Below are 22,119 nucleotides of genomic sequence, written 5' to 3' on the forward strand. Positions count from 1 at the left end.
GTTATAATGTGATGTATCACATTCTGCATCTCTGCGCCTTTTGCCTTTTTATTTCCCCCCCCAAAAAAATCCTCCGTATCTGAAGTGGCGTAAATCTAACATAAACTGTTCTAACAGATGCTGCAGCTCTGCTCCAAGACACTGAGCAGTGCGTCCAAACACACTTTTCCATACCCCGATACATAGACCCCACTGTCTCAAAAATAAAGCAGGCAGTGTCCCTGCATCAATAACCAAATGAATCATATTGAATGTTTTATATAGTGCTGAAAATGTACGCAGCACTGTCCATACAGTTCTCCAGGTCCTGCGGAGCTCACACCCTAAATGTTGGTGCCTTGGGAGATACAGTGACTTGTCCATGGTCACAAGTTAAGCGGACACTGGGGGGTTCAAACCGGGTTCACCCACTTCAAAGGCCACGCCACTGGATGTCCAAGAACCCAACTCCCAAACTGTTGCACCTCATCTTTAAGCACCGAGTGCTGCATGTTGTATACAGATATACAGTGTGTGTGTGTGTGTGTGTGTGTGTGTGTGTCTACCTCTCAAACACCCCTTAGACACCTATGGGCTAACTCCGATCCACATTCCCTTCTTGGTCTAGCAGAGCCGCTAACATGACTGGGAAAACCTCGTAGCAGCAGCGCAAGGGTTAATATACCAAATGTGACAGGTTACCGTGACAACCTCAGAAATGGAAACGGCAATTAGGCATAATCTAACAATCATGCATGAATCCTCCTGATACATTCCACCCTGTTATTGCTTTATCCTCAGGAGCAAAGGATTCTTACAAGCTCAATTAGGTTTTAATCACTAGTTGAGGTATAGAAGCCTTAAATTAAAGTTTACGGGTGGGCAGCTTTTTTCATGGGTCTGAGCATCTGAAACCTGCCGGGTTCTAGCTTTTGCCGCCCGCGGCCGGCAGTGGGTATGCAGGACCTGTGCCTTTTACTGTAAAAAAAAAGCGTGCCGGTACTCAGGGCCACAGACAGCTTTCCCGGGGGCCCAGGACTAGCGTGTCCACTTGGCTGTGGCCACCACCCCCTCCTCTTTCGCCGCCCCCCAGTGTCAGCAGCCCTGCAAGACATCCCCCCCCCCCCCGCCTTCGTTCTCCCACGGCCCAACAGGTCTTTGTCCCCCCACACCCGTAGGGGTCTTTGTCCCCCCCACATCCCTACCTTTCTCTCTCCCCCCACATTTCTCTCAACCCATGCTTCTTCACATCTCTCTTCCCCCAACATCCCACCTCTCTCTCCCCCATGCCCCCACCTCTCTCCTACACCCCACGTCTCTCTCACCCCGTGCTTCCTCGCATCTCTTTTCCCCCAACATCCCACCTCTCTCTCCCCCATGCCCCCACCTCTCTCCTACACCCCACGTCTCTCTCACCCCGTGCTTCCTCGCATCTCTTTTCCCCCAACATCCCACCTCTCTCTTCCCCATGCCCCCACCTCTCTCCCACACCCCACCTCTTTGTCCCATATCCCACCCTTCTCTCCCCCATGCCCCCACCTCTCTCCCACATCCCATCTCTCTCTCCCTTATGCACTCACCTCTCTCCCACACCCCCACCTCCCCCCCACACTCAATAACCCCCCTCCCCAATACACACTAAGCCCTCCAATAAAGATAACCACCCCATCTCCCCAACACACCTACTAACCCCCACAATTTATGTTCTCTACTGCAGGGGTGCGCAATCTTTCCCTGCTGGGCCCCCCTTACCTTGTCTTCGGCTCGCGGCGTCAAATGACACCGCAGGTCACGTGACATCATGTCGCCATGGCATTTGATGCCGTGTTGCCATGGCGACGCATCGCCAAAGACAAGGTAAGTGAAGTTGCAGAGGCCTCACGCAATCCCCCGGCATTAATTTAAATGCCTTGGGGGAAGAGCGCAGGGCACTGCATCCGCTGCGCCCCCCCCCCCCCTCCCTGAAACCATCAGAAAAAAAGCCCTGTGCGGGATCATGCAGCGACTGTGCTGAAAAGCTTGCAATCTAAAGCAGCGGCCGCTAGATGTGCTATGTTGCATTAATAAATTCAGTTATACGTGTGCGAGGCCTGTCCGGGATTTAAGAAAGACGAACCCCACTGGTTAAAGAGACCTCAAATGTTTTATGCCATCTATACTATATTTCTAAGTTTGTTATTCCGTTTGTTTGTTTGTATGTCCGAAGCATCGAAATCTCACAAACGGCACGACGTAGCACAACAAAACTTTTACTGGACATTCAGCTGCGGATTTGTAGGTCAACGCAACTATTTTGAGCTGCCAATATGACTCGCCTCCCAAATTATGGACATTCTAAGTTTCCATCAGGTGTCCTGCAAAAAATGTTAGAGCAGGAGCTGGGGGGCGTGGCTACGAAGGGAGGGGGTGTGTCCTTGGCTGGATCGGGGCTGTGTGTGTGTCTGTCTGTGTGTGTGTAATGTGAGATGTGCCAGCGGGGGGGGGGGGAGGGGTGTTTGCTAGCTAGCGGGGGCAGATGTTTCAGCGGGGGGGGGGGGCGGGGAGATGTGCCGGCAGCGGGGGGAGATGTACAAGCGGAGGGGAGCTGGGGAGATGTGCCGGCAGCGAGGGGAGAAGTGCCAGCAGCAGGGGGGAGGGGGTGGGCGGGGAGATGTGCCGGCAGCGGGGGGGGAGGGGAAACGGGGAGATGTGCCGGCAGCGCGGGGGCGAGGGGGGGGGGGGGCGGGGAGATGTGCCGGCAGCGTGGGGAGAAGTGCCAGCAGCAGGGGGGTGAGGGGGTGGGGAGATGTGCCGGCAGCAGGGGGGGAGGGGGGCGGGGAGATGTGCTGGCAGCGCGTGGAGATGTGCCGGCAGCGCAGGGGCAGAGGGGGGGGCGGGGAGATATGCCGGCAGCGAGGGAAGATGCGGCAGCAGCGCGGGTAAATGTGCCGGCAGATCCCCGGGTACAAAAGCTAGTCTTAAATATAAAACAAATGTAATCAGTAACGGCTTCTGCTGTTTAGTTGCAGTCCCCGGAAAAAACGATGTAACCAATTTAGCAGGATTACTGGCTTCCTTACAAAGATTCAATCAATCACTCTCTCTAAAAGTAACTGTTTTACCTATTAGTTTCGTGTGAAAAAAAGCTTAATTCAAGCCTGGCCTGTACTTATGTTTAGGTGTTAGACTAATGATGGCTCCATAATTACTTTCCAAACAAAGAACAAAAGAGAAAAAAAAATGACCTGTTGATTGACTTATCATAAAAGTAGATAACAGATTTTACACCGCTCACAAATAATTAACAATTGGAGTATGTCAATGCCATATTGCTCAGAGTGGCAATGGGAGCAAACTATGTACTGACCAGCCCCTGATGAAGTTCCGTAGAGGAAAGAAACGCGTAGGGCGTAGTGACGCGGTGACGTCACATCACGTGGTGCAGGCGGATCCAGCTTGCTACTGTGTGAACACTTTTCTGCCAAATTGCCGGACGCTACACTGTAGCTAAGTATATTGCTGACACTTCAGATATGTGGACACTTTGTTGCAGAGTGTGGGATAACCTGGATAGACTCTGAGAGTTATAGTAAAATTAAGCAGTGATGTTAGAGCTGCGCTGTCCAGTAAACAGCATTTATATGGTAGCTTAGATATTTCAATGTTATCCTACGGTACATTACTGCAGAACATTTTGTGTCATTCCATACATCACCAATGCAAGTGATTGATACACAAGCCTTTGGCGGAGGGCCAACTTGCAGACAGAGTGCTGCAGCTGATATTATACAGCTCATTGCTGCACATGTTTTGTCAGAGTATGACCTATTGATATGTAATACAGATAATATCATGTGGCTCATCTAATCTGCTAAATATATATGTGATACTTGATCATTGCCTGACCTAAGGAGTTCATAGCAGACTCTAGTTACAATTAAGATTTAACAAGTGATGGTTATATGTTGAACATGTATATGGCAGCCATTGTGACCAAGCACTGCCATCTACAGCACTTACTCCCTCACCTACTGTCTCTGTAAATTTCCCATTAAACCTCTTAGATTGTAAGCTCTTCGGGGCAGGGATTTCCTTTCCTATTGTCTAATTTTGCTGCACTTATTGTATAATTATAATTCCCTGTACTGTATTCTTTGTGAAGCGCTGAGTACACTTTTGGCGCTATATAAATAAAGACATACAATACAATGTTGTATAGATTCAATGGTATTATAATGATCACTATACCTTATTAAAGGTGGTATGGAATCCAGCATCTTCTCACTATATATATCTCTTATAGAAAGCCACGATAGAGCCAGCAGCATCACGTGTTATTTTTTAATATTGACATTTTATTTCACTTATCCCCTTTTCACTTCATATTATCAGATATGCATTAAATATATATAAACATTAATTAGCCTGGAGTGCACCATGGTAATGTACTTTCTCTAGGGGACTTGTGGCTATAATATCTGCCAACCCTCTAATTTGTACATATCATAAAAGAGATTACATAAAGAGAGTAACTCCTCCCGCTCCCCCAAAAAGCTTTTGTTTACCATGGAAACGTTCAAAGTAGTACACATTATTTACAGTAGTAACAAAGGAGGGAGAGTAAGGAGGTACGATACCTTTTATTGACCAACAAGTAGTTGTAGGGTCCTTCATCGGGTATGGCAGAAATACAGAAACTCAATATTATATGCAGTGTATGTAAGAGGGATCTCTGGTTATCTCAACACCCATATTAACTTTCTGGGCAAGCTACCCAGCTACCTGAACAAGCTCCTCACCCCTACCACATGCAGTACCTATCACCTGAGATCAGACTCCAAAAGACTATTCATGGTCCCAAGACTCAACAAAGTATCCGGACGTTCCTCCTTCTCCTTCCGTGCACCCCAAAACTGGAACAACCTACCAGAGACTTTCATATCCACCACCAGCTTAAGTTCTTTCAAATCTAAGGCTGTCTCACACTTTAATCTGGTCTGTAACTGTTTCATACGCTCATAATATATATTTTCTTTAACTGTGCATGCAATGTCTTGTATATAAATGTATACCTTGTTCATTTATGTAACTGTATTTGTAACCATGTATTATTTGTTTTACTCTGTGCCCAGGACATACTTGAAAACGAGAGGTAACTCTCAATGTATTACTTCCTGGTAAAATATTTTATAAATAAATAAATAAATAAATAAACCAGAGATCCCTCTTACATACACTGCATATAATATTGTGTTTCTGTATTGCTGCCGTACCCGATGAAGGACCCTGAGAAGTTGGAAAGCTTGTAACATCTCAACTACTTGCTGGTGCAATAAAAGGTCTCGTACCCCCTAATCCCTCTCCCTCCTGCGTTACTGCACGGAAGGAAGGAGCAGCCCGGCTTCAGGGCTTATTTCACTAGAATGTGTGTGCATTTAGCATAGGGACCTGCTACTGAGGATTAACTTGACGTTGGTTAGCAGGCGTGTCATGATTTGATTAAAAGATGCAACCAAAAGTCTCCCTTGTCATACAGACTTAGGTTTAAAAGGTATATTTTTCACCATATATTGTTAGTCTAATCTAATGGGAGAAGCGCAGGGATTCGCTTTCTGTTACTCACCCTTCTGTGTCTACATTATTTTACAAAATACTTCTACTTTTGTTTTTGTTAAATGGCATCCATCATCCATCTATCTATTTAACCCTATTCAAGGGAGAGAGACCAGGGAGGACACTGCCCCCCATTAAAGGTAAGTAAAAAAAGGGGGGTGGGGGTCTAGTCCCATGGGTCATGAAGCCCTGTCATCAAGAGCTCGAGACTACTGTACCCCGCCACGGAATATGTTGGTGATTTACAAATAATCGATCGTAGTAGCCGCAAACGCATGAAGCTTGTTAATCTCGCCTCTCCCATGTGACACTGAACTTTCAGGAGGTTAACGCCACCTCAGAACCGGCAAATTTATTTGACGTTAAGAGCGGGGAAAACTGTATCAGTTATGGGAGCAGCGTTCGCTGCATCTCATTATAATATTACTCTCTCTCCTCCCCTAACTCCTCCTATTACGCCCTCCCCAAGATGCTCACGGGCGCAACGGAAACAAAAGAGCTTTGATTTAATGTCACAAAGTTCCGCAGACACAAAATGAGATACTTCGGAGGACTTCAGTTTTTGTGACACTTAGGGTTAACTGTTTTCCCTTCAATATGTGCATCCACACAATGATAAGTGATTAGCGAAGTTGCCGATCGATCGGTGAAGATTCGGCGCGGGGGTTCACTAAATGTCTGTCAGTGCAGCAGAAGAGGACCAAAGATGCAAAGTTCTGTGGGGAAGATCATGTGACCAGGCAGTCACTAGATACAATTGGTGCATTGCTAGAGAGAGGGCAGGGCTCAAAAAGGGGTGTGCCAGAGCCTGTTTCAGAAGAGGAAGGGGATATGACTTTGTAAATGGTTGCTATAGAAACAAAAAACACTTGTTATATTATAGTAATTTTAAAAATTTAATTCAGAGCAGTTTTTTGTCCTATTTTTTTTCAAATGGTCCAAGTATTTTCTCATAGTACAGAACTGATTTATTTAAAAACAATAAAACATGTAGGATATTGCTTGGTCTGCAGCTTTAAGACACAAATAGCCTGAAATGACCCCACTGAAGCCGATTATTCATTCATGTCTCCCTCCCCCCCCCCCCCCTCAGTTACTGCTAATGATAGCCGGAAAACCGTGTCTCTCTCTAAACACCCACTTCCTGGCCACTGATTGATAAGGAATTTCTACCCCGCACAGTTACAGTCAATCGGAATACGCCACCGGGTTTTATCAATCGGTCGTATCTGTTCTTTTCAACCCAAAAGAGAAATGTTCAGACTTTTCAAACGGAGCAGTGAGTTTGCCATTAAATAAAAATGGCGCCCGGGAGAATGGGGCTTTTAACTCTTATTTTGCCACAGGGTCCAGCAACACATTCAAGACGTTCTGATGTACCGAGCAGCTGTGGGAGGGGTGTGCTATGCCAACTAGGGCCAATCTTGCTCTATTCATGAGCAGCCTTAACCCCAGGGGCGCTCAACTCCAGTCCTCAAGACCCCCGCAACAGCACAGCTTTTCAGCACACCCCTGCTTCAGCACAGGTGGCTCCATCAGTGTGCTGAAACGGGGATATCCTAAAAACCTGACCTGTTGGGGAGATCTGGAGGACCGGAGTGGAGAACCCTTGCCTTAACCCATTGAGTGCCAGTGCTCTGCCTTGCTGCCCCTCTCCCCCAGAGGCTGCCCTTATAAACCCCCGCCCCCCCCCCCTCAAACAGCGCTTTCATTGTGAACGCTGCATGGAGCAGAGTCACTGCACTGTCCCACCTCTCGTCGGCATTCTGCAAGTGCTCGCCCTGGAACAGCTGGCAGGGAAGCTGCGCGGGTGGGTGGGACAGTGGGAGGGTGATGGCCTGAGCCTCACCGAGCAAACTTTATGGCAGCCGCGTTAACGCGTGATCAATGGCTCTGCTGACACAGGCACTCGGTGGGTTTTCATTGTGTGTGTGTGTGTTGACAGATGAGAAAATTGTGTAAAGCAGTGTCGACTCGTAGCAGGGGAGCCGGGAGCCGCATTGAGGTGGAGGTACTCGACCATATAAAAACTCTTTCCTGCTGGTTTTAAACTCCCGTTGCCCAAGGTCTGTTATTAACTCGCGTTAAGTCGCACGCTGGGATAGAACAAGATGTCCGCAGGTGACTTCGCTGCTTCCGGGGTCACCGCGCTGCCACTATTCTCGGCACCACGATGCGTTCCAGGATGGTCAATGCGGGAAGGAGGGTGGCGGCTGCCGCTATAATATACTTAGAGGAAATTGTGGATCCTTTCAAATAAAAGATCTCCAAAAATCATTTTCCTTTTTTTGGACAAAGGAGAAGCAATGCGTTAGCTGGACCATCTGGCGCGTTCAAAAAAAGATGTTATGTGCCTGAGCGCTTTCATGTTAGAGCAACTCCTCTATATGTGGGGCTTTACAAATGTCAATGTAGGTTTGTAGTAGGTTGTGGTCCTTTTTTTTTTTTTTGACAACCTGCATGAGAGTTCTTCGTAGATAATAATAATAGCATGTTCTTGTATAGTGCTGCTAATTGTACGCAGCGCTCTGCCCCGTAGAGCTTACAATCTATGTTTTTGGTGCCTGAGGCACAGGGAGATAAAGTGACTTACCCAAGGTCACAAGGAGCCGACATCGGGAATTGAACCAGGCTCCCCTGCAGCAATCTCAGTGTCAGTCAGTGTTGTTACTCACTGAGCCACTCCTTCCACAGATGAAATACTGATATTTGTGTATAGCGCTTCTCAAACCACGCGGGTCTCTATTTCACGTGTGCTGTAAAGATGCACAATATATACACGTGAAGAAGAGACCTTTTGGAGGCGTGTGCTACACTGGATTCTGTCATTTCATATTTAGTTAACTCCAATATGGGTCCCCTAGAAGGTATTGCAAGCCACATTGCGTCCACTACTAGACCAGGTATTCCCAACGGGGGGTTTGTGAGGGGTCCCCAAGGGTTTTTCCCCCCAAAATTATCTGTAATGGCAGAACCCGGGCGGTATAGTGGGGGCTGCGCACTTAGTAAGGCCCCAAACTGCCCCTTAGCGTGGGGGGTACAGCTGTTCCAAAGTCGCTCCCCACAATGCTTTGCATCAACAGCAGCAAAGCATTGTGGGACGTGACTTTGGAGGCTCCCACAGTGAGTGACAGCTACACCCCCCATGCTGCCTGCACACACTGAGGGGCAGTTTGGGGCCTTATTAAGCGTGTGTTCCCCCCACGAGCTCAGGACACGACACTGCCTGGGATTGGTCACACAGCTCTTAGCGACAGTCTGAGGAGTCGGCAATAGGATTTATTCATTAGGGGTTCGCGGGACAAATACTTTCTAGCAGTGGGGTGCGCAACGTAAAAAAAGATTTGGAAACCGCTGCACTACAACATTGAACTCCAAAATGGTACTGAAAATAAAAAGGTGGGGTTCCTCTGACCGCAGCCGGCGAGCTGCCTGGCGTAGTGACACCGCTGCTCCCCGCTCTGTGTCTGGTTTTCGGACACCCTGTAACTAGAAAGGACTGCGTGTGTCCTGTCCCTTACAAACACAACCAATCACCATCTGCCTGGCAGAACAGGGGGGGGGGGGGCAGGGAGATGTGAAATATGCGGCCCGGCGGCAGCAGTAAATTACCGGTGTCAGGCCTAGCTGTATAAAACATTACTGTAGTCGGCTTTTGCACTTACTCACCCCCGCTGCCTCCTTCACTGCACTGCTCCGATAAATCACTAAAGGAAATCGCAGACTCTCCTTTCCCCCCACCCCGGCACCAAGCAGCTGCTGCAAAAATTATTTGTCACACTGTAGCAGGGCAGCTTTAAGGGGCATGGGTCGTATAGTGGTGCCGAGTATCGCTATACACGTCCAATCAAGAATTGCTCCTTTTTTTTTTTATTTATTATTATTATGTTAAACATTTTTAGCATTAACAATAACAAACACATAATAAATATATACAGAACATGAAGATTATGTGTGTGTGTGTGTGTGTGTTTGTGTGTGTGCGTGCGTGCGTGCGCGCGCACGCACGCACGCACACACACACACACACACAGGCATACCCCCCATTAACGTACGCAATGGGACCGGAGCATGTATGTAAAGCGAAAATGTACTTAAAGTGAAGCACTACCTTTCCCCACTTATCGATGCATGTACTGTACTGCAATCGTTATAGACGTGCATAACTGATGTAAATAACACATGTGTAACAGGCTCTATAGTCTCCCCGCTTGCGCACTGCTTCGGTACAGGTAGGGAGCCGGTATTGCTGTTCAGGACGTGCTGACAGGCGCATGCATGAGCTGCCGTTTGCCTATTGGGCGATATGTCCTTACTCGCGAGTGCACTTAAAGTGAGTGTCCTTAAACCGGGGTATGCCTGTATACCTTATTTTTTAGAAATCAGGTTTACAAAGCCGGACTTACTTTGCATAGTCTCTATGTGAAGCGCTTTGCAGACAGAGAGGCCGGCAGTGCCTAATCTGGTAGTGGATGGGGATAACATTTGCTGGGCCAGAGCAAGTGGCTGCACAGCCATTTCAATTACACACAGCAGAAAGGTCAAAGAATGTTAAAGGTCGCGAGAGGTCATATTAGAAGAGGGCTTTCTACCTAAACATGCATCTTTCTATTAATGTGACAGCTAAAAGCCACAATTAGGGGCTCCACTTAGTCCAACTGCTCACTGAGCTTCATTTATATTGATAGGATTCATCGTATTACCACTGACTTCTTAGTTTTCCGCATTAAAGGGAAAATAGATGTGTTTTCGTAAAAGGGAGGACGACGGAGAGACGGAAGAAAAGAAAGGCAGTGAGACGGAGGGATAGTAGGAGCAGGGATGTGAAGTCTCACTCATCTGGCGTGAGTCACACTCACGGAAAGGCAGTTTAATTCATCTGGCATGAGTGTCACTTATTGGAAGGTAGTCTCACTCACCTGGCGCGAGTCACTCATGGAAAGGCAGTTTAATTAATCTGGAGTGAGTCACTTATTGGATGGTAGTCTCACTCATCTAGAGTGTGTTACTCAAAAGTTAGTCTCACTCATGTGTAGTTAGTGTCACTCACTGGAAGGCAACCTCACCCACCTGGAGTGAGTATTGTGTAGAGACGTACACATTTTGATTCAAGATGCAGTCGCTTATATTTTTACTATCAGTTGTGGGATGCTAAATATTGGATCGCATCATTCCATATAAGCCACCCAAACTACTCAGATCAACCAACAACCCAATGCTCAGTACTCCTGGATTCAAATCCACGAGAATTGGTTCAAGAGCATTCCCGGCAGAAGGGCCAAGACTTTGAAACAACCTCCCTATCAATATCAGGGAAACTCCCTTTCCAGAGGTCACTTAAGACCCACCTACTCTGTGAAGCATTTGGGCACTAGCTTGAAATACTCCCCATATTGACCCATGCTTCAAAACCCTTGGGTAGTCGGTGCTATAAAACATTGATTGATTGGCTGTCCAAAACACTTTGATGGAATCCTACTTACAGGTCCAGATTTCTCCATTCAGATGTCAATGTTTCACTCCAGAGCCCCAAGATTTCCCCCACTTGAGAAACCACACACAGATTCTTGGTGTAGAACACGATATTTGATCCTTGGAAGCTACAGTATGCAGAAATATAGACATATACCGTATAAGGGACATATGGAAAGGAATACAATGGAGTGGACAATAGGGAAGCAGACAGAGAGAATGAAGGCCGAGTGAGAAGCCAGGGAGTTGTAATATGTAACATTTGTTTATTTATTTAAGATAACAGATTTTCAGGTTCGGGTTTACAACTTGCGTATGAAAAGCAGAACAAAAATCATAGAATACACAATATATGTTGCTTTCACTACAGACTTGTGCAGCAGCAAATTACCAGTGACCGGTGAGCATTAGGAGTCAACATCACACATCTCTGGTCCTCTTTTCTTGTAAGTTTTTTTCTCTAGTAGAGACGTACAGTTTAGATTCACTCTCAACATCTATTTTTCCATACATTTTTACGGTGGGAGTCTTATAAGTCAAAATGTCCTAGGTTGATTATGCTGTCTTCTGTTATCTACTGACTGTACACTGCCACCCAATGGACATCTCAAAATATCACTGTACACCCATTTTCCATGTGATCTAAAAGAAGAATATTGAGTTCAACAATAGGAAAAGTCATCCATCCTTTTGAATAGATCTTTATTCAAGTCCTGTAAGAACACAACTTTAAACTAGACTTGTGATACATCGAGAACTTCTTGACACCATGAAAAGACGATACTTTCTGGCGTCATCAAGGAAGAACTTGTCAGGATCACTAGTGGAGGGCAGGTCAACACTGCTGATATTGCTGACTGACACTATCAATGAAGGACATTACATCATCAAGAGTCACATCTGATGCTGTATAGCAGCAGCCTGGAAGAAAATCAAAGCCCCATCCAGAAGAACGGTAGTCACTAGGGTGAACGGAATCATGGTTATGGAAAGATTAACGGCAATGCTGAAGCAAAAAATGCCGCAATTCCATTCAACATGGGAACCTTGGCCAGGATCAGACCCCCTGACCTTCACAATCACAGGACCATAGGACCGACCCCCCCTTCCCTCAAAGTCCTCCCCATCTTTCCCTCCCCCCCCTTCCCCCCCCCTCTCTTTGTCCAAAGTCGTTCCCAACTATCCACCCCTCCTTCGTCATCCCCCCTCTTTTTCACCACTGTAAACTGGAAAAGGGACTATTGAGTGTCATCAACCTCCCCCAAATATTGTACATGTATCAAGCTGTATTCCTGTGTTGAGTCGCTCATAAATGTATGTAACATGTACCAATCTGCTGCCCGACACCAATAAAGGAAAAATATTTATAAAAAAAAGAGTCACATCTGAATCATCAAGAAAAGTCACATGATCAGGGAAGGACATTCTGACATCAAAGGACTGGAAGAAGGACGTTGGCATGTCATGAAAGAAGCACATGCCAAATCTCAAAAGGCTGATGTTATCATCAAGGCAGGACTGAGTGACTTCATCACAGAAGCACATGTTGACATCATAAAGGCTGACATCATTAAGAAGAAAGAAATGACTCAATGTCATCTTCAATAGACTACATACCGACATTACCAAGGAAGGACCATTTCCAAAGTAATCACATGTTCTATGATTGTGTTAACAAATAAAGCATGTAACACCTCCTTTTACTTTTTTTTTTTAAACAATTGTGATTATTGGGTATAATTTACATAGTTTGTTTTTAATTCTGTTTCTTGTTTGTTACTGGAGTAAAATAAAATATATATATGATACATTTATATGTAATAAAATATCAATTAACTTACATTAAACTTTTATTATTTTGTCTCTCCTTTTGTGTTCCTAAAATATAGGCAAATTGTTAATTATATCTTTTTTATCATTTGATACAGATCTAAAATCCAGGTAGGTAAGCACCACTTTTGACCTGGCAGATTTTTATTATATTTTGATGCAGAAATCAGGAACGTCATACCCCCTCTACCCTCAATTTATATATAGTCATATTTTAATATGCCGATCGTATAACCGCTCCCTAACTACTGTTATTACTGCACACAGCCACTCCTAAATACCTTGACATGGCGTAGAGATGTGTGTTTAAAATAGCTCTACTCGATAATCTGCTTGATGGAGAACAATGAATAGGAAGAAATCTCCGACACAGGGAAGCGACTTCACAGATTCTTTTATTCTCTGTTTACAACTTTGAAGGTATGTTTTCATTTGATATTCATGTGTAAATTGCCTATCTAAAGCAAACTGAAACTTATTTTGCAGTGGGAAATACCTATACCTCCTAGGTAGAAGGAGCGGCTCAGTGAGTAAAAACACTGGCTGGCACCGAGTATGGAGCAGGGGAACCTGGTTCAATTCCCGGTGTCGGCTCCTTGTGACCTTAAGTCACTTTATCTCCCTTTGCCTCAGGCACCAAAAACATAGATTGTAAGCTCCACGGGGCAGGGACCTGTGCCTGCAAAATGTCTCGGTAAAGCGCTACGTAAAAGTAGCAGCGCTATAATTATATACATATTATACATAACATATTATTGCTACAGTGCACCATCAGTAAGGATATTCCCTGGTGCGGAGTATCAGTAACGATACTCCGCTGGCCCCATTGGCATCGAAGGGTGTAAAATTGCTTGGGCGAGCCCATTAAGATTGGGCGTCGGTACCATTGGCCCCACTCTGCAGGTGTCTCGAACGACGGGGAGAGACGATGATGGCGTCGGCGGCTTTAGAAGATGGTTATTCTTAGTGACAGACAAGGGTAATTATCTGCAATCCACTAGCAGTTTCAGGCCTAATTTCATTACTGCTGTACAACCCTTCCCAAGCCGCTAGTCTATCAATGTCTCGCAGAAAGGATTAGCTGGCATTTTCTTGGTCTTGAAATGAATCTCAGCTGTCATGCCCTTGATAGATCGTGCATTGCTGGCCCGAGCAGAGACACAACCTCAGGTACAGTTTCAGCGTCTCTGATATTGTTAACCCTTTCAGCTCTGGAGTTCCCTGCCAAGAATTACAGTGCACTTCATACCCCCTCCAAGGGTGTACTGTGTCAGGGTCTACGTCCCTTATTGATGTATACCATCTTTCCCTTGCTGGGGAAAGATTTAGGCTCCATTCACTTGAACAGGATTTTAATATTTTCTAGCTGATTCACATTAACGTATATATATAAAACTCCAATAATGTAGTTTTAAATAAAGACGTGTGGAAGAAAACCTATTTATCCATCCTTCCTTGTCAGTATTCCAGCCACATTCTTAATAAAGCATATCATCTCTGTATGGAGTTTTGTTGTTAAGCCCTAAAAAAAAAGTGCCAGATCTCTTTTTTATTTTTATAACAAAAGAAAAAATGTTATTCATTCCATTATATAATACGTGGCATATCTGTTTCCAAACTCCTTCTGTTGACACAATCCCCAGATTGCAATCTGACACATGCAGGGCAAAGTTAAGATGAGAAAGAAAATCTCTCTCTATTTGAGCCAATTTTTCTCCAAAATAGCTTGACACAATGTCTGTAAAACAGGGGCGGCCAACTCCAGTCCTCAAGGGCCACCAACAGGTCAGGTTTTCAGGATATCCCTGCTCCAGCAAAGGTAGCTAGCGGTCAGTGGCTCAGTTGAAGATTGCACCACCTGTGCTGAAGCTGGGATATCCTGAAAACCCGACGCTAGCTCTTGAGGTCTGGAGTTGGCTACCCCTGCCCCAAAACATGCATCTTAGCATCAAAATACCAAGTTATGTTACCTCGATTCCACTCTGTGAGGGTCAGCTTGAGATCTGAACAGGAATTGACATGTACATGAAGCTACAGGTGCTATTGTAGGACACATGATATAATCACATTAGAGTACAGTGTAAATCGTTCTAAAATGAAATTTCAAAAAGTGTTTAAAAGGTTCACAGTACACGCCGGTGGTTTTTTTTTTTTAGGCCACTTCAAACACCGGGCGCGAGATAATTATCAGACGCTTGGTACAGGTCTAAAATAGGAGAAAGATACGTGTACAAGGCTTCGTAGTGTAATCTGCTTTGTAATAATAATTAAAAATGTGCTAAAAAGGTAAGTGTTCGGCAGCCACAAACATATCAAAGAAATTCGCCTGCATCAAAAGTATTTTGCGATAGTCACCGCGGGATCCGCTGGGGTCTGCCGCCGTGTCGCAAGTCCTGTGGTCACGTTTGGACCGCCGGATACTCCTGGACTTCACGTCACGCAGGTTCCTCGTTAAACGCTTCTCTTTGTAGGTATACAGCTTGGAACAGCTTGACGGTTCCGTGTACACAAAGACAGGTTAGGAACCGCTGCTATCAAGAGCAAGAGCTGCGCAACCATCTTTGCGTTGTAATCTAGAACCAGGTGGACGCGCCCCTGTACTGTACACACGTCTGGAGGTACTTAATAGTACTTTGAGGCGCAAACGAGATTAAAATCATATTTCCTTTACTTCTTCAAGAACTGCTTTTCAGCGTGTTCACATTTTAGATCAGGCATCTGCCACTGATTGCATTATATTTAACTAAAATTAGATGATACGCTCAGAATGAAAGGGGTCGCTGCCAAATTCACCTAACCACACATCCTCAGCAGAAGTTATCTGGGCTGTTTGAGACCTAATATGTAATTAGGAGCAATTTTTTTAAAGCCTGGAAATTAGCTGCTCGTATTAATCATACAGAGAAACAGAAAGCAGTGCCAACATTTTTTTTAATTACACATCACAGTGTGGCAGGAATCCTTTAAATCTGGATTTTTTCCAGCGTATTAGGATTGAGGGGAGGCAAGCAATAATGCTTTAGTTTTGGGGTTCTTTACCTTTATAATTTGATCTTCGTATCAATATCTGGCATAGTAACATCTATGTATCAGTTGTTACAAAATAGTTGATGCCATATCACACAGCATCTGTGCATTGACTTAGCAGCAGCGGCACACCTGCCAATGAGCGTAGTTATAGGAATAGTTGCTTGGCACATACTGGTAAAGGGATATATCAACGTTTGTGCTACAGTACTCGTCTTGTCCTTGATTAAATCAGCCTTGTCCTAAGTGTGTCAACCTCAAAAGTATCAGGCATGCTCAGCAACTACCATTTGATGCTGATGCAAGAAGGATGTTTGCACGGCTTTGAGGCTCAAATATCCACGGTTTGATGCATAGCTCATTTGCTCGATAAAGACACCAAAAGCTAAGAAGGTTATGTTGTATAGCACTAGGATGTATAGCACAAGATTATTTTGGTTCACTTTCGACTACTGCATTGTGACCTTAGTAGTGGCTTTTGACCTCTAAAGACCTGTGGTACCCTTTAACAACAGCTAAGACTATCAATGTGGAACAGCATATTTTTACGAATGAAAACATTACATTACAATATAACATTAAATTTTTTATATATTTATTTATTAAAGCAGCAATCCCACCTAGACATTTTGGTTTCCCCTCCCCCTTTCCCCCCTCCCCCCAATTATGGATTTATTTGAATTTTTTTTACAGAATTCGAATTACGGCGTCCTCTGGAACTGCTACACGCTACTTTTAGCTGCATATTAAGACGCTGGACCACGGAGTCGGCTCCGGAGAAAAAACAGGTTCAAATTCTGTAAAAATATAAATCAAATTGCTATATTGCGTGGGATTGCTGCTTTCATAAAAAAAAAATATCTAATGTTATTTTATATTATACGATATCTAAATATCTTAATTCCCCCAAATATGCCATTCCACAGTGAACGTTTTAGCTATTCCTATTGAATTCGAACATGAAAAATATATATAGAAAACTAATGACGGTGTCTTCAAGTAATTTTTCTGGAACACAGGACACTGGTTGAAGAACATGGTTGTACAGGATAGATGGAATTACAAGCTGCACATCTCATACTGTGTTGTGTCATTTCCAACCTTACAGGCATACCCCGCTTTAAGGACACTCACTTTAAGTACACTCGCGAGTAAGGACATATCGCCCAATAGGCAAACGGGAGCTCACGCATGCGCCTGTCCGCACGTCCTGAACAGCAATACCAGCTCCCTACCTGTACCGAAGCTGTGCGCAAGCGGGGAGACTATAGAGCCTGTTACAGATGCATTATTTACATCAGTTCTGCACGTGTATGACGATTGCAGTACAGTACATGCATCAAAACGTGGAAAAAAGATAGTGCTTCACTTTAAGTACTTTTTCACTTTACATACATGCTCCGGTCCCATTGCGTACGTTAATGCGGGGTATGCCTGTACTTTGATATATGTCTTTTCTTCCATAAACTTCCTTAATGCCAGCACAGTTGCATTAATAAAACATATAAACAAAATAAAATACTAATAAACGCCACTGCAGTCCTTCATCAAAGTCCCTCGGTTGAAAAACAGGTGCAAAAGCAGATTTCGCAAGACAAAAATAAGAATAATTCTGTTGAACGTAGTGGGATGTTTTTCTTTGATAAAATTAGTGCTTTTTTTGCACCCGTTTTGCAGCTGAGACACTTTGATAAATGACCTTGTATGTGGCTGCAAAAGGACAGAATATTAAATAATTGATGAGCTACAATGTGCTTTAGCAGCCTGTCTGATACATAGCTCGTCCTTTGTTTCATGTCTGGATGGTCCCCATGCTCTTGGGTTGTACCAAGCTTCCAACAGAAAACTGGTTTTCTTCTTCGCCAACAAAGACTGCCCTTTGTTTCTGTTGAAACATGATTCTATGATACGCCTTCCCTCCTGAAACTCAAATCCCCAGCAGATCTTTCTTCTGCTGGTGCAAGTTCTGAAGTGACACTGCTGAGATAATTTAGGATTTTGTCAGCACAAAGCACAGCTAATGTGAAAACAGTCCGTGGGCCCCTTTTGAGTTGGGAACAAAAGCTGTGCTATTGCTTTTGTTTCACGCAGCGAGGCCTGTTTGTTGTCATTGAAATCAATGGCCTATTCTGGATTAATTATTAGTAATTACTCCATTAAAATGAGTGAGCATGTCTTCCCAAATTAACCCCTTTCTAGCCTGATTGCTAGTCACGATGCAATGCAGCTTTCTTGCCGGCTTGCAAGATCAACTCGGATAAAATCGCCATCAATACGGGGAACGGGCTGAAATAGTGATTGAAAGCCTCTACCGACCTACGTGCACAAACCAAGCAAAGGACTGCAGAGGTACACGCATGCCCAAATCCACCACGTGGAGGAAGACCTGAGATACCTAGGGAATAACCTCATTTAAATTCAGTTTGCATATTACCCATGTATCTCAGGTGGGTAGGTATCTCTCCACGTATTTTATCAGTGTTCTGGTAGTCGCCCCGTTTAATTTCTTCGGGGCCTCTGAATGGGGAAGAGTTTGCCAATCAGGTGTTTCCTCCCCCCCCCCCTTACCCCGTCTTTATCAGAGAACCAGTAAAGATAAGAGGAGGTGGTCACACAGGGACATCTCACACAAGGGAGCAGCCAGAGGCAATCACCCCCTCCCAAGTCTCACTAACACACACATGAAATATACGCATAGGTGTCAGGTTTGGGTGAAACAGGTGTCAATCCCCCAGATGTGACCCCTTAATCATGTCAGTGGAATTTGGTCCCTTTGATCCTGGCAGGGACTGCCCCTTTAAAAAGTTATATTTTCGTCTAATCGAAACAATGCCCCGGAGTCATCAAAGCGGGATCCGCTGTCACGCCAGAATTGGCGCTATCCCCCACTATCTTAAATGGTAGATATCACTGATGACTCCTGAGCAATGTGTGTAATTTTGTTAAATTCTAGTGTGGGGCGAAACGTTTGCACATTTCTACACCGGACACGGTGTCCCACACGCTGCCTTTCTTACATTATTCTTTACATGTTGTGTAAAATGAAGCTCGCAAGTCAAGTTCCCTACATTTGATGCCAATCTCTGGGCAGGTGTATGCCATCTGAACCGGTCTGCTTTTTGTTTTATATTAGGGAGAAAAACGTGAGACGTCTAATTACAATATGTGCAGCATGTAACTCCAAAATTCAAAAACTAGGTGCGGTCACAAACATAATGCAAACTGCTTTGGGAGCACAGCGCCCGTGGCACTTAGCTGTGGCAGCCACTTCTTTGCTGCCGCCCTCCTTCCCCTTTCGAATCGTAGCATCAAATGACGCCGCGGATGCCACCAACGGGACGACGCACGGTGTCGCCTTGCCATGGTAATGTGACATCATGACCCGTCACATTGCCATGGTAACGAGTGACGTCACGTTGGCGACGCAATGATTCGAAAGGAGGAGGGCGGCACTTGTAAGTGCCTTCCCATCAGGCTCGATAGGCCCCGAGGTGCGGCATCTGTATATGGGGGCGGACATTTTTGCCGCCCCAATATTTTGCCGCTCTAGATCCAGGCCTACTGAGAAATCAGCCACTGGGCACAGTAACACCCCATGGGGGGTAGTACAGTGCAATAGATCCCAGATTATGAAACACCGGCACTCCAGAGATCATGGTAGATAATCAAAAGTGTTTTTTTTTATTGCGGAAGGAGCGATGTTTTGGTCGGAACCTGGACCGTTGTCGAAATGGAACGACACGTCGATCCACCCGCAATAAAAGAACACTTTTGATTATCTACCAAGACCTCTGGAGCGCCGGTTGTTCATAATCTAGGATTGCAAAATACACAAATGGTTCCCAGCACTCAGAGAAAATGATGAAACAAGAGGGATATTGGAAGCAAAAAGCATGTTCCGTAGTGAATAAGATGATAGGACACCATCAATTGGTAGTGTATAAGGGGCAGTAATACAGCCACACAGACTAATAGTATCAGTGCAATATACTATAGCAAATATAGACGAGCAAACACTGCATAAACAAACTACCACTGCTCAAGACGAGTAGAACAAAATGATACTTATCTGGAGGCAGAATGGGGGAGAACAGGAGAATAGAAAATATATATGGGGGAGACTATAAACACATGGGGATTGGGAATAACGAAGGCAGGGGAGGAGTGCAGAGACCGCAACAAGGGAAAAACAAGGGCAATCTGAACAAAGGGAGGGGAAATGAAATAAGGGCAGCAATGTTTCGGGGCAGGAACCCCTTCCTCAGGCCCATTCCCAAAGGACAAATACCTGTGGTACTTCCCTAGGTACTCCTTACACGTAAGAGTGTGTTCCACAGAAGAGCCGATTAAGGCACAAACCGGAATCCATGAGTGCAGTATCCGTGTCGCGGTGATCAGTGGAAATGAGCGGATTATTATACTGCCGTCTATACATTCTACTTTTTATAATCTAGGATTTCGTTTGCACGGGGTGTAACTCCTCATACACACTCCAAACGGTGTAGGACATATAGCCGCAGGACACCACCACATGGACAGTTGCCCTCCGGCACATTTAGCCAACGCCATCTTTCCCGTGTCCCGCTGCCATCTTTCCCGTGTCCCGCTGCCACCCGAACAATAAGGTAATGCAGTGGGATCAGAACCCCTAATCCCTACACCTAACATTAAGGTAACACAGGGGGGGATCATGCAGGGCGATCCGGGGGAATTGTAGGCGGTGACGAAATGGCAGGAGGGTGAATTGCCCCATTCCGCTCTCCAAATCACAACCTCGATTCGTACTTCCACAAATCACAAAGTAATCTTGGCACATTAATGATAAGAAAAGCAGGATGGCAATGCCTGTCTAAGGCCCGTTAAACATTCTGCAAAAGCCTTCCCATTGCTCATTCGTTTGAAGGAAAAGAAAACAGCCCTAAAGGGGCAATTGCTCCAAGGACCTGTGTTTACTAATGGCAGTCACATGTTTAAGGAGTTACATCTGGGTGATTGATGCCTTTTTGTACCAAAAATTGACACCTACAAATATACATTTTTTTTAAAGTTTGCTAGTTTGTAAACAATTACATAGTAGATGAGGTTGAAAAAAGACATACGTCCATCAAGTTCAACCTGTGCTAAATTTAGACGACAGATACTTATCCTATATCCGTACTTACAGTATATTGATCCAGAGGAAGGCAAACAAAAAACCCCAGTGACACAATATCCAATGATATCTCATAAGGAGAAAAATAAATTCCTTCCTGACTCCAAATATTGGCAAATCAGATTACTCCCTGGATCTACATCATTCCCATGTTTACTTACATGGTGAACTGACACTTAGAGGCAGTTTGATTTCACCTGGCTGCTCCTTTTTGTGTGATGTCCCTGCGAGTTTGCACAGGCAAAACCCCTCTCCCTCCCCACCTGTATCTTCATTGTCTCAGGCTAAAGAACCCACCTGATTGACAAACACTTCCCCAATCACAGACACCCCTAAGAAATGCAATTTGTACTTCATTTGCAGAGAGACAAAAAAAAGCCAAATTATTGCTTTTAACGCAGGAAAATGTGACGTCTATTAGATTTGTTAATTTGTATACAGTAAATATACAGTTATTTTTTATTTACTCTATACAAATTAACAAATCTAATAGACGTCACATTTTTCTGGTTTCAGAAGTTTGCCGCCCATAGGCCGCCCCTTCGCTTTTTGCCGCCCTCCTCCCCCTGCAGCCATGTGACGTCACGTTGTCATGGCAATGCGTCGCCACGTGGCATCGCTGCGACGCTGGAGAAGGGCGGCGCTGCAGGAGGTAAGAGCCCTTTACAAAGGTCCCGTGCTCTCTACCGGGAATCCGTTTATTTGTTGTGGGGAAGAGAGTGTGGCCCCTGTAACCACCACCCCAAAATTTGCTGTCCCCCGCCCCTGAAGTTTGGCACCCGAGGCTCAGGCTTATGCCTAAATACGGGCCTGCTTGTGGCTGCATTTGCATGTCTCGGACAGGTCTGCGACCCAGTCTTCACCCATTATCGCTTAGCGAACAGTGCTTCCACTGCAGCCAGGAATTCTGGGTAATTACATGCAAATGAGCACAGTATGTCACTCTTTACTCCTCATCCACTTTAACATGGAACCCCTAGTAGCGTATGCCGGCCGTATCACACAGCTTTTTCAACACCGCCTGGGTTAAAGAAGTGCAGAGCCAGCGAATCTACTCACAGACAGCA

This window comes from Ascaphus truei, chromosome 13 (genome assembly GCF_040206685.1).
Source record: "Ascaphus truei isolate aAscTru1 chromosome 13, aAscTru1.hap1, whole genome shotgun sequence".
In the NCBI taxonomy this organism is placed as follows: domain Eukaryota; kingdom Metazoa; phylum Chordata; class Amphibia; order Anura; family Ascaphidae; genus Ascaphus; species Ascaphus truei.